The sequence below is a fragment of the Polyodon spathula genome, chromosome 6 (assembly GCF_017654505.1).
Source record: "Polyodon spathula isolate WHYD16114869_AA chromosome 6, ASM1765450v1, whole genome shotgun sequence".
Lineage (NCBI taxonomy): Eukaryota > Metazoa > Chordata > Actinopteri > Acipenseriformes > Polyodontidae > Polyodon > Polyodon spathula.
Window position 1 is genome coordinate 33,757,489 of NC_054539.1, and position 18,937 is coordinate 33,776,425.

The window sequence follows — 18,937 nt, forward strand, 5'->3', positions numbered from 1 at the left end:
GATGCCATGCTATATTTGTCTGATGAATTCACAACCAGGGCAGAGCCTGGATACTGCACTCTGTAGAGATATGTCCCTGTGGAAAATAATATTAGTAGAAAATGATTTTTCATCGAGCTATAAATAATACCATTCTATTCATAAGTACTCATGTCAAACAACTAAAAAATATTCTGTTCTTGCTATAAAAGCCAACTTTTTTGTGAAATATAACCAATATATATTTTGGGATATTTTTTTTTCAGTTTTTTATTGCACTGTATCAAATAATCAATCATAATTTGACTGTCTAAACTGCTGTTTAAACCAGACTTCTAACTTGAAATGCTGCTGCTCTTCTTAGAAACATCCTGCTAGTGGATATGATATTTAATCCTTCCTGTATTTTTGATAGTCAGCTTATAAGCAATGATATCTGTCAACAAACAGAAGGCCTAATCTTACTCAAATCTATACATTTTTATATATAAAACTGAGCTTCTAAATGTAGTTGAACTAAATTGAACCAAATACCGTATTGCTGATCTAAAGTTTTTCACACCGCTGGGGATGCTATCTCAAGGATGTAGTCGAAGCCAGCGCTCCAGATAAAGTTTTGTGTCATTGAGTAATTTACTCTTCAGTTTAGACACTATGGCCCATATACATAAAACTTACTGTCCTTTATCATGCCAGTAATAGTGTTTAACATGACAGTATTTCATCGGGTGATTAATAAAACAAAAAAAAAAAAACACTCATTTCAACGTTAGAATAATGTGCCCTTAAAGACCAATTTTCTCAGTAGCATATTATTCGTCTGATTCATAAAGCTGTGTGGTGCCATTAATTTACCCTTACCAGCATCATAATTAACACTTGCCTCAGACCAGGCAGAGAATGAAAATACTTAATGGTATAATTTGCTAGCATCATTTCTGTGCTTAGGAACATGTATTTAAGCCAATAGTAATAATAAAAATGTATATGTTTAATTATCCAATAATTAGGCAATTTAAGTAGTTTGTTATTTGTAACACATTCATTAAATTGCATTGGTAACTTGTCTGAGCAGGATATGCTATATACTGGTTGGAAAACATAAAAATGAGGTCTGTACCCTATTCATTGCTCTAAGTGGAGAAAATGGCAGGCTTGTGTGTGCTGTACATCAAGAGGAAAATATCTTGGAAGATAATCCTCCAAGAATAGTGAGAAGACCCTGCAGATTTGACTCTCTGGATTACTCTGATGATGTGATTCGTAGCAGTTATCCCCTTAACAGGAGCACAGTTATGCACCCCTGCGGCAAACTAAAACATTAACTAAGGAGTTGAGCGGCTAGAAACAAGGATTCAGGACAAGTTGGGTCAAGAAGTTGTATTGTAGTAACTACAAATGCATTGCAAGAAATGTATGGCGTGTTGTAATCCAATTTTGCTATGATTTTTCAATCTAGCTGTATATATTTATTTTAGTTTAAAAAAAAGGTTTTTGTTTGGAAAGGTATAGTGTACGACAAACATATTTAAGTGTATTATTCTTGAATCACATTTTAATTAATTGTGCAGGGATTTGCAAACGGAAGGAATACAGTAACACATAAAACATATTTTTTCACCATTTAACAATGAATTATATTTCAATGTAACTGTGCAGTGCTGTTTTTTCTGTGCCATTTGTCATTCAAACTAAACTTTAACATAAATGAAAAATAACCAGTCAGTGAGGAGGAGACCAGAGCCCTTGACCCGTGTGTGGTGTGTGGACCTCCCATCCAATGGGCCTGCATTTTTAAAGGAAATAAAAGTGCCTAATCACATTTGCTTTTACAACCATTTCCAAGATTTCACTTTTTCTATTTCCATGACCTCAGTAACAAAATTGTAGCCTCACTTATGACCCATGATGCTTCGATAAAAAATTTCAGTCTGCAATATGTTTAAAATATATAACACTGTCAGATGGACAACACGGGTGACAGCTAAGGTCTTGTAAACTTTGCAGGGTGTTCTGCAACACTAATGTTTTAATAACCATAACATTGACAGATGACCTAATATAGATGCGATATTTAGGTCATATAACTTAAGGGGTACACAAACTCTTTCAGTTAAGTTCCAGTTTCAAAAATAAATCAGTTTTACTACCCTCTGGTCATATCAAATATGCAGATCACACACTTTGTTCACTTTGTTTAAGTCCTTAAACCATTTGATTAGGGATGTCATTCCCCTTACATAATGCCTGGCTTGGCCTTAATCAGCTTGTACTGCATTGGAATAAACACAAGTGTGTTTGCTCGCTATATTAATATGTTAAAATATAATATGATGTTAAAATAAATCGTTTCACTGCCACATTGTTTTAACCACTAGCAATATCAATGACAGTGTTATTTATTTATTTATTTTTATTTTTTTACATAATTATTTTACTGTCTGCTTGTAAACTATTACATCAGAGGTGCCATTCCCATTACATGATGTCTCTGTGCATTTTGTTTTTGTTTGCAGAATGCCTCTTTCTAGTTCAAAAATTGTAATAACAGCCGAGCAGGGGAAGTATGTTACATTGTTTGAATTGTTTTTACACAACCAGTGAAATAAATTGTCCAGGGGCTTACAAAGTTCCACCATTAGGAGTCAAATAAATGTGTAGATCCAGACTTGTAAATTGAGGAATGTCTACAGGAAAAGCATTTAGAAAATAAAAATAATAAAACATGACACTAATGCAGCTTGCCGTCATCACTGCAGTGTGATTCCTCTATCTCTCGTAGGAGCTGGCTAGCTAATCATCAGCTAAAACACTGATTTTGTAAAACCACTGGGGTATAATCTAAGGCAGGTGTTGTGTGAAATTTAATTACTTTAAATTTAAAAGGAAGTTGATGTGGAAGTAAATAAGGCAATTACTTCACAGAGTAATTTTAAAAGGTCCTTTATTATTTCACACACACACACACACACACACACACACGCAGTTACATACACAGATGCTATACTGCGAATAACGATATCCCTAACGGGACATAACCCAACAAGGTTACATACAAAGATTATATTAATCACAGATCAATACAATCCATGAGACGCAACTGAACTAATTCTTACCCTTCCAAGCGGATCGGGAGAGCCCTTCGACCCTGGTAAGAGAAAGCAGCTGTCTCCAAGAAATTACCGAGCAGGACTGCGCGCTAATCCTCACGGCTGACTCTCATCAGAGCAGAGGAGAACCCCGTCCTTTATAACTTACCAAGTTAGGCTTTTGCATGCGAGAGAGTAATTGGCCAGATCACTCCCTCGAGGCTCGGCCCTCTGAATAAACTATTCCTTTCCCTAGAACATTCTAACCAAAACAAGTTATATAAACGTGACAAAAACAAGTTATATAAGATATGGGGTTATTATAGGGCAAGGGCAAAGATGAACTCGAACGCATTTCTAGAACTTTCTAAAACACACTTTTTTTTTATTACATTCGGTCCTTCGGTCGAGATTCATCTATGCACTGCCAAATACATTGTTCGCTGTGTAATTCTACGAAGATAGATACATAAACATATTTGCCATACACACAGAAGAAATACAATTCCCAATAATATTAAGATGGGATGGATTAATATAGTTAATGTTCCTTTAGCCTTTGGTGACCATCCCTCAAATATGGACCACCATGCATCTTGTGCATTACGTTCAATAACTTTCCCTAACCCTAAGATGGTATTTTGTGCCATTATCGTTCTAATTTTTAATACAGTAGCATTGTGTTGATGTTGTTTTGCTAAGTCAACTAATTCAGACGATCGATTCAGCAATACTTGATGTTTTTGCAGGGAAATGTGAATTCCTGAATGCAGAACTTCCCACTGGATCCTGGTGAGAAGCTCTTGCTGAGAATGATTGGTTAACAAATAAGTATCATTTCCCCAATGCCAAAGATATATGTCTGATAAACACCCAGAATAAGGCACATAAGTAAGTTGTGGATGGGCATGCACCGTACTTACACATAATTTATGAGGGCCAACTTCGTGCAAAATTTCCCTCAACGGCTCACGTCTCCATTCACACAACCCCTGTCCGTCTGTAAAACACGGGTTAGTATATCCTGTCCTTAATAAGCAAACCATGCCTTGGTCTGTCTTGTCACAATCTAGTAAATCATATGTCTGATTAGTATGTGTATCCAACCACATGCCTGTAACCTGAAGATACCAGTGAGCTCCCCCAGCAATTATAGGATGCACATAGTACTTACATACAGGCGTCACTCTCGTTACATTATGCGTAACATATCTCCCTATACACATAGTTTTGTTACACATAGTAGACTCTTTTACCACATTCACCCATAACTCTGAAATATTCCAAATTTTTGATATTCATGATTACTTTGTCGTAGAATCAATGATTGTACTTTGGTACGTTGATGAGATGCATATAACATTTGTAATGTACATTCTGTCCAGTTCATCCACTTGGTAATGTTCTGCCACTGTTGTAGAGTTACGTTAGTTATGTCTATGACCAGCTCGGATGCTACTCGGTCCCAGTACGCTTGATACACATGCATGAGCGCACCGTCGGGCATCCACTGTACAATTTTATCCAGGGCCATCCGAGTATTATAGCCCACATTTTGCAATTTATGTGCCGTTACTTGTCCGTCAATTGTGTTCATGAGTCCTAGTCCAGTCCCTGTTCCCCCCAGTAGGGTATCATACCAGGCACGTTTAGTTCGCCAGCCACACACAGTGTCCCAGTGACGTTGGCGAATGAACACTTTGTATTACCATTGCAGGTGAAGTTATCTTGGGTTCGGGTTTTGGTGTAGTTATTCCAGCTCAGCGTGACCCGATCCAGCTTTGTTAATTGATGTCCTGGAGACCAGGCCTGCAGCATCCCCACCACTGCCAATATCGCCTTCGTTCACCATACCCAGTGCTTCATGGTGAATCTGCAAACAAACATACACACTCACAACTCATTAGTTTTCTCTTATATAACATTTAGTAGCTGGGACATGTTCCCAGCCCTCTTCACCAGGTTTCATTATTGCTACCGTATTATCTTTTCCTACTGCAATCACATCTGCCGATTGTGGCGGTCCTTCCGCCTGTTGTACCCACACTTTAGCTCCATTAATGTCCGTGGACCCAAACCCTCCTATTCCTCTAGCTGTGTTAGTTAAGGGTTTATTCTGTGACATCATTCATATTATATGGTTTTATCAGTAATTGTGCTATCTTGTCTCCTTTGTTTAGGACAATTGGTACCTCTGACGTGTTAATTTAGACCACAAGTCTTTTCGAGGGATTTTTTTTTTTTTTTTTTTTTTTTTTTTTTTACCACCTCCCCCGTTCCCCTGGTTCCCTTAGTAGTTACCACGGAATGTCCACTGTGTATTCTCTTTCTTTTCTTCCTGTGTGCTCCAGTCTCCTAAGTCACCCAGTTCTCTAATTTTAACTACCACTCTCCCTACCTCTGTGCCCACTTCTGATATTAATAAAGCCAGTATGGCTCCCTTATATGGTGGCGGCGCGTCTCGTATTACAGCAGCGCGTGCACCAGCAGTCAAAGGGAACTCATCTACTTCATGCGCGTGTCCGGTATACACAGCTTCTCTCATAGTTAACTCCCGTAAGCGCTGTATGCATTCACTCAAAGTTCCCCATGAACCCCTCATTTCAGGCCAACTTTGCAATGTAGGATATTTTTCATTTGCTCCTTCTGCCATTAAAGTAAGGAGATTAGTATCACCATTATTTCCATCCATTCGGTTATGAAAACCTCTGCACCACTGTCTAATAATGAGATCTGTGCTCAAGTCCAAAAACTCAGAGTAATCACCGACATCTACACGTACATTTCCTGCTCCTGTATCGTATAACCGTAACAACCATTTATCAATTGGTTCACCTTGCTTTTGACGATATCGTTCTCTGATATCAAGACGCTCTTGTTGTGTGTAATCCTCAGTAGACAATTGAGCAGTTATTATGTTGCCTTGTGGACCAGCAACTTGTCTGCGTCTAACAATAGGTTTAGCTTGCAAAGGGGGTGGTTTGGATTCAAGGTCTGGTTCATCATTTGGATCTGGGTCAGGATTATCCGGGTCCCAAATATAGTCCCGGTCATCCGTGTCCGAGCTCCAAATGTCACCATCCCATCGTTCCGGATCCCACCCTGCTACATTTGCACTAGCCAGGAACGCACGGATCTTTTTCTTACTCGGCGTTTTCTTTTTTTTAGCATTAACTTTAGCAATATACACCGCAGCCCTCTCTGCCATTCCTGTCGTTTGCTGTAATTTTCCTCGCAAAACATCACACTGTGCCTGTGCAAGGGATGCACGTCCCATTGCATCAGACAATTCTACTATTTGCCGTTCTTGCCTTTTTTTTACTTGTTCCAACTCCTCATCCTTAATGCGGTAAGCCGTATACACAATCCATAATCTACGTTGCAATGCTCGTATTGGATCTTTATTACCAACTGGTACTTTCTTTAGACATGTCGTTAATTGTTCAGGTTTTGCTTGTTTCAATAGTTTAAACGAAGATTCTGGCAGCCCTCCGCCCTTTCTTAATTCTTGTGCCCCATCACTATAAATGGTTTCATCCCATTCAGGCAGCACCTCAGGCTCAAGCTCCTTATTCTTGCGTTCAAACATTGTGATTATTTACGTCCAAACTTCCTTTTATGATCCTGCCGACAACGCCAATAATGTTGTGTGAAATTCAATTACTTTAAATTTAAAAGGAAGTTGATGTGGAAGTAAATAAGGCAATTACTTCACAGAGTAATTTTAAAAGGTCCTTTATTATTTCACACACACACACGCAGTTACATACACAGATGCTATACTGCGAATAACGATATCCCTAACGGGACATAACCCAACAAGGTTACATACAAAGATTATATTAATCACAGATCAATACAATCCATGAGACGCAACTGAACTAATTCTTACCCTTCCAAGCGGATCGGGAGAGCCCTTCGACCCTGGTAAGAGAAAGCAGCTGTCTCCAAGAAATTACCGAGCAGGACTGCGCGCTAATCCTCACGGCTGACTCTCATCAGAGCAGAGGAGAACCCCGTCCTTTATAACTTACCAAGTTAGGCTTTTGCATGCGAGAGAGTAATTGGCCAGATCACTCCCTCGAGGCTCGGCCCTCTGAATAAACTATTCCTTTCCCTAGAACATTCTAACCAAAACAAGTTATATAAACGTGACAAAAACAAGTTATATAAGATATGGGGTTATTATAGGGCAAGGGCAAAGATGAACTCGAACGCAAAGCACACATGGCCTCAATGGCCACCTCCCCCCTTAAAATCCCAAAAGTCTCCAAAGTCCTGGGCGAAGAACAGGGACTTTAAGGGGTTGATGGGTGGCAATGTTGCCAGTAGTCAGGCTGCTACTGGCCATGCTGTCAGCAGACGTGCTGACAGTGGGGTGAATCTCTCCTCCTGCTGTACCACTGACAGCGGAAATGCTGCCAATGGTGCGGCTGTCAGCAGACATGCTGACTCCTTCAGCCGGGGCAAGTCCAGCAGCAGAAAAGCTGCTGGGGTTGGTGGGCTCCAGACCTCCCCCAAGATCTTCAGCAGCGAAACTGCTGCGGGGGAAGGTGGTCTCCTGACCTCTCCCCCCTTTTTCATAGCCGGCAGCTCCCTCTGGTGGGGCTCCGGCCACACTGACCCCTGCAGCCCAGCAGACCTGACTGCAACACCTGGCGAAGCAGTTCCAGTGACCCCAGGCGATGCGGAGCTGCTGGCAACTGGCATGCCCAGGCAACCCCAGGCGATGCGGAGCAACAGGCAACCCCAGGCGATGCGGAGCGGCAGGCAACCCCAACCCCAGGCGATGTGGAGCGGCTGGCAACCTTGGGCAAAACGAGACAGGCATCCTTGGGCGAAGCGAGGCAGGCATCCTTGGACAAGCTGGGGTGGGGTCCTTGGCCCTCTTCTCTGGTGTTGGCCCTCTTCTCTGCCTCTGCGGCCGACGGTTCATCCCTGTGCTTCCCTCAGCAGCCTATGCAAGGGCTGCTGAGGACCGCCAGCATCTATTCCTGGTCCTTCTGGTGCAGGGAGAGTGAGCTCCTTCTCCTCTTCCCATGATGGTGATGGAGGCAGAGGCAGCTCCAGCTCCTGTCCTCGTGATGGTGGGGGAAGTGATACCAGCAGGCATTCATCCTCTGCTGGTGGGGGAAGTGATACCAGCAGGAATTCATCCTCTGCTGGTGGACAGGGACCCAGCAGGCATTCATCCTCTGCTGGTGGACAGGGACCCAGCAGGCATTCACCCTCTGCTGGTGGTGGAGCCAGAGGCAGCTCCTGCTGCTCTGCTCCTGGCGGTGGAGGTGGCGGAGGCAGAGGCAGCTCCTGCTGCTCTGCTCCTGGCAGTGGAGGTGGTGGAGGCAGAGATAGCTCCTGCTGCTCTGCTCCTGCCGATGGAGGTGGCGGAGGCATGTAGTCTCCTGGCGACAGAGGTTGGAGTGGCGTGTATACTCCTGGCGGCGGAGGTGGGAGCGTAGTGTAGTCTACCCTTGTTACAGGGGACTGGTGCAGCTCTCCTTCACTTGCAGGGGACTGGTGTGGCTCTCCCTCACTTGCAGTGGACTGGTGCGGCTCTCCCTCACTTGCAGGGGACTGGTGCCGCTCTCCCTCCTGCTCTGGAGACAGTGGTGGGACCTCTCCCTCTGGCGCTGGAGAGGGCAGCAACGGCTTCTCTCCCTCTGGCGCTGGAGACAGCTCCTCTCCCTCTGGATCTCGAGGCAAAACCAGCAAGCATTCTTCCTCTGCTAGTGGAGATGGGAGCCGCAAGTCATCTTCCTTCAGCCCAATGAGGATGCAGGTAGGTGTGGCTCCTCTCACTTGGAATGCAACCTGTTGGGGCAGTCCCATATTGGCAGCCAAGTAGTTGATCACCACGGCTGCGGGATTCATGAAGGGCACTGGGTAGAAATGTTCCCAGTGTTCCCCATCTCTGGCCCACAGCAGGTCAACAACCAATGGGAGGTCCTCCCTGTTCCACTCCGGGTCTGACACCCAGTCCAGCATCTCCTTAGAAGACAGGAAAGGCTCTGTCTCCTCCCTCCTTGGCAGTGGATGCTCCGGGACCCCTCTCTTGGGCTGTGGACGTTCAGGCTCCTGCCACTCAGCCGTAGGATGACCGGGATCCTCATCCTCCTCCTCGTAACTGCAGAAGGGACAGGAGGCAAAGTAATGCTTACCCTCAGAGGGGGCACATCTGCGATGGCATCTAGTTGGGTCCTGGCTTTCTAGCCCTCTGGTGGAACCACTCCTCTGTGTCTTCCCCCATCCCATCTTTCAGGACAATGCCTGAAGATCCACATGGACTGAGCCATGCATGGTGTGTGACAGGTTTTGCCACAGGCAAAACACCGCAGCCCTGCTTCCTCCTTTCCCCCTTTGCTCTGCTGTTGCTGCTTCTTCTGGCTGCTTTTTCCCATTTTTTTTTTGTGTCACAAAGACGGCTGTAGTGGGTGACGTCAGACCAGAAATGAATACACAGCACTGCGAGTAAAATAAAGAATGAATGCGCTGCTGCGTGGTTTATTATTATAAAAAAAAAACAAGACAAAAACAGGACACGACACTGGCAATCAAAACAAAGAGTCAAACAAAAACGAACTACACAGACACACCCGGTGAGCTTCTATTTTACTTTACGTTATTATCTGGTATTATTACCTCCGTCTCCAATCCTGTTCTCCACTCACTGAACACACAACCCCGAGTGGGTGAAAACATGCTGCATTTATGCAGCTGTACTGAGACGTGATTGCTAATCAATCATTCAGTTGGAGTCGCGGTACAACTGAAATGAGAACAGAAACAAAATTCTAGAACTTGAAGCTACTGCACTAACAGGTAACTTGATATGTGTTACAGAAACGTGGTTGTCTGAGATTGATGGGGACGAATATAATATTTGTGGGTATACACTGTATAGGAAAGACAGGCAGGACAGAAGAGGAGGAGGGGTAGCGCTATACATAAGAAACAGTCTTGAAGCCCAGGTGTTAAACCTGGACAAAGAAAATAAAACCGAATCAATATGGGTCAGAATAACGGACAAAAATTCAAAGGGCATAATAATAGGAGCATGCTATAGACTGCCAGATTCAGACGGTGAGCACAATAATCTGTTATACAATGACATTAGAAATGCGTGTAGCAAAGGAGAAGCCATACTAATGGGGGATTTCAACTTCCCCCAAATAAAATGGGAAAACCCGGTGGGTAGCGCGAAGGATGAAATAGAAATGGTGGAAATGACAAATGACTGCTTCCTAACACAATTTGTCAAGGCACCGACTAGAGGGGAGGCATGCCTTGATTTAGTCTTTTCAAATAACGAAGATAGAATAACTAAAACAGAGGTCAGAGAACCACTGGCAAAACCTTTCAATGCCCGAGTGAGACCAATACGAGCCAAATGAATCAGCCCCATGCACCACAGAGACATGTTGTTAGTTTGGTACATCACGTCTAAACTAAATCAACACGGTAATCCACTGGCAAACTCAGACCACAACATGGTCTCATTTGAAGTGTTTTTTAAAACCCCAAAAGTAATGACTAAAGCTAAGGTTTACAATTTTAGAAAAGCAAACTAGAAGGTATGAAACAGAGACTAACAGAAGTAGATTGGAGTAAAATAGAGAAAACACCCACAGAAGAAGGATGGTTGTTCTTCAAAAATGTAGTACTGGAGGCGCAAAACAATTACATCCCTAAAGTAGACAAATCTAAATGTAAAACTAAATTTGCAAAATGGTTTAATAGATCAATTAAAAAAAATATTCAGTGAAAAAAGGCACTTTACAGAGCATTAAAAAAGGACCAAAAAGAAAGTACGCAGAAAGAGTACACAGAACTGCAAACGCAAGTCAAAAAGGAAGTTAGAAAGGCCCAGAGAGAAATAGAAATGAACATTGCTAAGGGAGCTAAAACCAATTCCAAAATGTTTTTCCAATATTACAACAGCAAGAGAACATTCAAAGAGGAGATTAAATGTTTAAGAGATACAAATGGCAAAATCGTAGATGAAGAAAAAAAAATAGCAAATATATTAAATGATTACTTTTCACAAGTTTTTACAAAGGAAGATACTGACAACATGCCCCACATGTCATCCAGTTCCTATCCAGTTTTAAATAACTTTAGCATAACTGAGGCAGAAGTGTTAAAGGGACTAGGAGCTCTTAAAATAAACAAATCCCCTGGGCCGGATGAGATCCTCCCAGTAGTACTCAAAGAAATGAAAGAAGTAATTTACAAACCGCTAACCAAGATCATGCAGCAGTCTCTTGACACAGGGGTGGTACCGACAGACTGGAAAATTGCAAACGTAATACCGATCCACAAAAAGGGAAACAAAACTGAACCAGGTAACTACAGACCAGTAAGCCTGACTTCTATTATATGCAAACTTATGGAAACTATAATAAGATCCAAAATGGAAAATTACCTATATGGTAACAGGGTACTGGGAGACAGTCAACATGGTTTTAGGAAAGGGAGATCATGTCTAACTAACTTGCTTGATTTTTTTGAGGATGCAACATCGATAATGGATAATTGCAAAGCATATGACATGGTTTATTTAGATTTCCAGAAAGCTTTTGACAAAGTCCCGCACAAAAGATTAATTCTCAAACTGAACGCAGTTGGGATTCAAGGAAACACATGTACATGGATTAGGGAGTGGTTAACATGTAGAAAACAGAAAGTACTGATTAGAGGAAAAACCTCAGAATGGAGTGTGGTAACCAGCGGTGTACCACAGGGATCAGTATTAGGTCCTCTGCTATTCCTAATCTACATTAATGATTTAGATTCTGGTATAGTAAGCAAACTTGTTAAATTTGCAGACGACACAAAAGTAGGAGGAGTGGCAAACACTGTTGCAGCAGCAAAGGTCATTCAAAATGATCTAGACAAGATTCAGAACTGGGCAGACACATGGCAAATGACATTTAATAGAGAAAAGTGTAAGGTACTGCATGCAGGAAATAAAAATGTACATTATAAATATCACATGGGAGATACTGAAATTGGGGAAGGAACCTATGAAAAAGACCTAGGAGTTTTTGTTGACTCAGAAATGTCTTCATCTAGACAATGTGGGGAAGCTATAAAAAAGGCTAACAAGATGCTCGGATACATTGTGAAAAGTGTTGAATTTAAATCAAGGGAAGTAATGTGAAAACTGTACAATGCACTAGTAAGACCTCATCTTGAATATTGTGTGCAGTTCTGGTAACCTCGCTATAAAATAGATATTGCTGCTCTAGAAAGAGTGCAAAGAAGAGCGACCAGAATTATTCCGGGCTTAAAAGGCATGTCATATGCAGACAGGCTAAAAGAATTGAATCTGTTCAGTCTTGAACAAAGAAGACTACGTGGCGACCTAATTCAAGCATTCAGAATTCTAAAAGGTATTGACAGTGTCGACCCAAGGGACTTTTTCATCCTGAAAAAAGAAACAAGGACCAGGGGTCACAAATGGAGATTAGACAAAGGGGCATTCACAACAGAAAATAGGAGGCACTTTTTTACACAGAGAATTGTGAGGGTCTGGAATCAACTCCCCAGTAATGTTGTTGAAGCTGACACCCTGGGATCCTTCAAAAAGCTGCTTGATGAGATTTTGGGATCAATAAGCTACTAACAACCAAACGAACAAGATGGGCTGATTGGCCTCCTCTCATTTGTAAACTTTCTTATGTTCTTATGTTCTTATGTTCTAAAGGGGCATTCAGAACAGAAAATAGGAAGCACTTTTTTACACAGAGAATTGTGAGGGTCTGGAATCAACTCCCCAGTAATGTTGTTGAAGCTGACACCCAGGGATCCTTCAAGAAGCTGCTTGATGAGATTCTGGGATCAATAAGCTACTAACAACCAAACGAGCAAGATGGGCCGAATGGCCTCCTCTCGTTTGTAAACTTTATGTTTTTATGTTCTTAAGTCTGTTAGTGCATGAATTAGCGCTAGTGGTGCAAATAGTTATTGGTGATACAGTGTAGTGCTGTTCCAGGTTTGTGCTGGCCTCTGGCGACAGCTCCAGAACGTGTTAGCTGTCTAGTGATAGCAAGCAACAAGTAGACAGAACAAACAAACACTCACAATATGGATACCCAAAACACAGGCCCTTCCGGGTCATTTTTCATAAAACAGAAATGAAGGAACAGATAACATCGCTTCAACCCCTATTTATACCATCACTCATGACCCCTTGGTAAATGACTGCAGCCGCTCCTCCAATCCGCAGCTGCCACATCATTTCCCTTCTGAGTCAATGAGTTAGTGCACCAAAGCTTTGTCTCTTTTCTACATGACCGACTTCCTTTTAACACTCAGAATGAAGTGTCAGGCCAAGTAATCCAAAGCACTCTGTCCCTGTTACTTAGCGCCTTCACAGATCGGGAGGGAGATTTACCACCAAGAATCATATCAAACATCTGCACAGCTGAAACGCCATATTCAAATTAACAATTAAACATAAAATGTTTTTTTTTTTTTAATCTTACCACATATAAAGCACTACTTCAAAAAAAAACGAAAAATTATAATAAACATTTAAAAATAAATTAGTGTGTAAACAGGTATATCTGCAGACAAAACTGTAAAAATGAAATTAGTTTTTAATTTAGATTGAAAGTAACATACTCTATGTTTACTCTTGCGTGTGTGTCACAGAAAGCGGATTGAGCTGTTGAAGCCTGCTTTGCTGCTTTGCAGTTTTCTGATTGAAATGTTTTTGCCAAAGCTCTGTGGCTAGCTTCAAGATTTAATCTCTCCTAGTGATATTTCCCCTGGTGCATTCCTTGTACAAAACGAAAGAATTGATGGCTACCATGTCCAGTAGAGATAACAACAGGCTAGGTTATATTCAAAATAAAAACATGTATTGTAAAAGGCAGTCAAAATGACTGCGCTGGCAGTTCTAGGTAGAGGGGATTATAACTTTTTTTAATTTTTGCAATTCTACCTTTCAAACACCATCAGGGTATTTAATATATGTATTTAGGAAAAGTCAAGAACAGACAACTGCATATCTTTCACACACGAACGAGTGATTCAAATTTTAAAAGTGGGACCCATCAAAATGACTGCCATGGCGGTTCTAATGTTAAAGGGTTTATGGTGTGATGTGTTCTGTGTGAAATATTTTCGCTATTTAACTTATTAGTGAACAACCCTTTATCAGGATTACTTATTTTGTAACACACATTTTTATACTAACCTCTTAGCCTTTTTCACATTTATTTCTGCAATATTAAGCAAATTCATTTTAGTTTATAGATTTTGAACTGGAGCATATAAAATTCGGCACAGTTGCATTGCTTGGACTGTTTTCCTTTGTAACTGCTATGTTTTAAGGCCTAGAAGCAATCTCACTATATCAAATATCAAATTAAATTCTACCCAATTCCCTTTCATCTGAAATAAAAACAAAACAAAACTATCAGAAATTTTAACTGTTGAGAAAAAGTGAAAAGCACTCAGGCTGCCATCAGTGAAATTGTAAATAAATGGCTAAGTGCATTATTTGGTTTTGTGGTATCCATTGCTGTATATCCAACTCAACTGAGCATAGGTAAAAGGGCCTTTGTATGGTCAATAACAAAATCTGCTTATAATCGGCCAAGGCATCGTGAATTCAGTGAAATGGAGACAAAACAGAAGGCAGAAACCGTGGACCTTTAAAAGTGAACATCAGTGGGGCAAGTATGATCACATGATTGTGCATCTCAATTTTGTATTTTTGATTGGAATTGTCTTTTCTTTTTATTTGTCGATTGCTAATCTCCTGTGAAATGAATCTGATAAAATCAAACTGTCTCAAACTGTCAGAACTAATGACTCAAAGATAGATGACTCGACTCGAGCAAACTTTGTGACTCAACTCAATTCGAGCTTGGCATGTCACTCCACTCGAGTCTACCCTCCGTGACTCAACTCGAGTCCCAGTTTTTGTGACTCGATTACAAGACTGCTATGGGAAAAGGAATGCTTACTCCAATCAGGAATCAATTACAATTGAGACCATATGCACCTACTGTGAGATCTTAATTTGGGTGCAAAAGGGTCCAGATGTCCTTTGCACATATGAAAAGTTTGATAAATATGTGATGCAAGACATAACAATCGATGGATGAAGTCTTAAATTAGTTACTGTAAATCTGTATTGAATTGTAATTCTACAAGCCAAGTCAAACTTAGAAATGTGTGTGGCCATCTGGGCAACCTCATTATTAATAGAATCTGACCTTTTCATTGCAAGCCCCATGCCAGTAGATAATGACACTTTACACAATACCAGAAACTTACCATCTTTCTCTACTCGTGCCATTGTTCTGAATTTAAAAACAGATTTGTAAATGCCTTGAGGAATTCTTATATTCGAAAGCTATTTATGTTGACACATTACAATAAGTCATTATGGTTTTAGAAATAATGTATATAATAATCAGATACCAGGTCAGTTACCTTTTTGTCTGACAGGCAAAAATTATATAGTTTTCAAATGAAGAACCGTATAGAAAATAAATAAATATAAAAACATTTTTTGTTGTTGCAACAAATAACCTCAATATACATAATGTGTAAAAAAAAAAAAAAAAAAAAAAAAAAGCTTTCCTGTTCCGTGAATTGAATGACAAAAGTGTACTGTAACACTATACATTATTTTAGGATGCAGGGTCTATGAGTAAGAAAAACTAGTTTTTTTACATCCCAAATGGCAAAATGGTAAAAAAATAAAATAAAATAAAATAAACCTAGCATTCTTAATGTTAATGGCATCTCTCCTGTTCATAATTAGTCAACACAATGCTGGTTTTGTTTAAACATGAAAAATGGCTAGGCAAGGATCAGCATGCAACTGCCGACACCAAACCCAAAAGCAGATGAAAGCTTGACACATACATGGGAGCTACTGTAAATTAGGTCTAGAAATGCTGTCTCTCTTCATGTTTCTTCACAAGCAATGCTTGTGTCACTTTCTATTAAAGTCTGGTTATTGACATTTGACTAAATGTTTTAAACAGTACTCATCATGTAAATGTAAAAACAATTATTTAAAACCATTGCAGTAATTGGCTTTTGTAAATCAGGAATGTATATCAATAGGGTTGATAAATAGGGAGTGCTTTTAATTCCAAAACACCGGAGCTGCTCTCTTACCTTTGATCATTTGAGCAAAATGTGTGACACGCCAATATTCAAAGGTCATATTCAAAGTGCTTTGTTTTTTAAAAACCAAGATCAAAGCTCTTAAAGCCATCTCCACTAAAGAAGATTATTGAGAGAGAAAAAACACAGTTGCTTTAAAGACTTTAAAGCTTTCATTTTAACATGACTTCAAAGTCACAGTGAGATATCAATTTGTGGCTTAAAAAGGCTCATGCCTTTTTTGTTGGAATGACTAAACTGTAAATCATAGGTCAAGCTCTTTTCAAGTTCAGGAAACAGTGTGATTTTTTTTTTTTTAAAGTTAGATAATCCATCTGTCTAGCATGGAGAGAACGTTGCCCCTTACTGGATTATTGAGGTGCTTTCAAGAAACAGCAGAGCCATGAAGGACAAATAACTGGAACATATCTTGAAGCAAGTGCAAACGCACAAGTAACATTTCAGAGAGGAATAGCACAGTAATGGCATAATAGAGGTACCACCATTATATTTTCCATTTGTGTGACCATGTGACTGGAAGGGAAATTGCTTTTGTACAGAATTCTAAGCAGCGTTGTGAGTTTGTATACAATATTTTAAATAGAGCACCACCTTCGATCTGAATAAAACTTCTTTGTTAATGTGCAATTTCATTTATTCCCAAATATTGGGCCTTTTTTCTCAAAACTTTACTGTTTTAAGGTTTGAAAGAAAAATAAAACTTCTAACTTCTTTTGGTCTATAAGCCTGGAGGTGAAGTAGAAAAACCGTCACGACTGTGTGTGAAAGTGGAGTGAGCTAGAAACGATCACAGCATGTTTAACCAGGATCTTAAGTTTATGAAAGGGGAATTCTAATCCCACGTTTATTTAGTTTGCGTTAGGAAGAAGGTTGCTGGTGTGGGACCTCCCTGTATTGCCCGAGCTTGGACACCTTATATTGTTATACAGTGACATGGGCCGCTCCTAAATAATTGTAAGAGTGTGTATACACATTTTTTAAACGGTGGTCTAAAACAAATCCATTATAATTTCTGATCCCTCTATTGTTTTTCAACTTTGAGGCACAGTTGTAAAAAAGGCAGCATTAAGCTTTTGTTTAAACTGCCTTGAATTATATTGTTATGCAAATTAAATCCCTTACACATGTTGTGCACTATAGAAAAGCTGCATCCACTGGTTACAGATTAGAATGGCAATAAAGATGGTGACAGTAGGAGTTCATTTAAAAACTGCTTCTATTCTTTATCTGCACAGGTGACTGATGTTTCACAAAGTCTCTAAAGTATTAACTGTGAGACATCTTGGATGGTCGACTCCACTGTCGATTTTCACCTTATGTTCCCTAAAGGAATTAGATATGATCTGTTTTCCTTGTTTAAAACATTTCTGGGGAGATGGTCCTAACTTACCTCCAGCCACAATCACATTTATCAGCTCAGGAACATGGAGGTTTTTGGAATGCAGGAAACAGCAACTTGGTAGTATATACAGGCATAAATGTATATTTTGGTGGAAGGAAACTTCACAGAATCACAAATGACAACTGATGCTCACAGGCTAACAGTTTGATCATAAAATGACCAACGCTCAAAGACAAGACCACAAATGACAAAATGATCACTCCCAAGGAAAGACATGCCATTAATTAAGCCCCAGCCCTGCCTACTCCTAACAGGATCAATTGTTAAATAAACAGTTACACATGGAATGATTTTATACAAAAATAAACTATTATTATTTATTCATTCCATTCATACTTTTTACTATAAACATTCATATACTTTACAATTAACATGTTTCTTCTCATGTTTTTTCTACCACCTTTGTTTACAAAGAGACGATCGCTAAACTGTTCCATTATGCTATGTTTACTTGTACTTATTATTATCCTTGTCATTATTATTCTCTCATCCTTAACTCTTACCAGTAAAGACTAAACATTAGCATTACACTTCTCTTGGAAGATTATCAAACATATAGCTAAAACAAACACTTGTCCCACATGTAAAGCTACGGCAACTTCATTATGGTAAGCTGCTTAATCTAAACAAAGCAATATACCATCATTTATCAAATACAATTGCTCAACAATGTGCACGATACATAAAGCATGGTTGTATCACCAACAGAATATCAATCATAACAAACACAACAACAATCAACATTTAATGTTACTGTGAGGGTCTCACCCTCACATGGCATAAACAACTCAAGTTTAACTAGTAAGAAAATCATGTAAGGTGGGTTCTATTTCATCTCAAAATATTCAAACAGTCTTCTTCAAACGAAGTCAATCAAAATTAGTTTATTCAGAAATTATATCAAAACAGGAATAAAGTAAAATACAGACAGTTCAAGGCAGGCCTCAACTGGTGTAATTTCCAAGTTGCCAGGGCTCTCTGCCCCCATGGTTTTCCAGGTTGCCAGGGCTCTCTGCCCCCATGGTTTTCCAGGTTGCCAGGGCTCTCTGCCCCCATGGTTTTCCAGGTTGCCAGGACTCTCTGCCCCCATGGTTTTGTGTGTGTTTTCTGTGCTGCAAGGCTTCCTGCACCAGCTTCTGAAAATATCATTACATGTATCTTTATACTAAACAAATAGGAAGTGGTACATTCCCTTTTAACCAACAAGCACTTGCCAACGTCCATGTTGTCAGTAGCTATTCAGAAATATTTATGAGAAGTATATCAATTGTAGCTAGGCAGAAGATTGTTCCAGAGGATGTGAAAATATTTA

The 18,937-nt window shown here is 40.2% G+C and overlaps 1 protein-coding gene across 2 annotated transcripts in view; it reads left to right on the forward strand.

Annotated features, from left to right (window-relative positions):
• Nucleotides 1-18,937, forward strand: part of cnih3 (cornichon family AMPA receptor auxiliary protein 3) — an 80,753-nt gene that overhangs the window by 23,769 nt on the left and 38,047 nt on the right. The gene's annotated exons all lie outside the window — the stretch shown is intronic.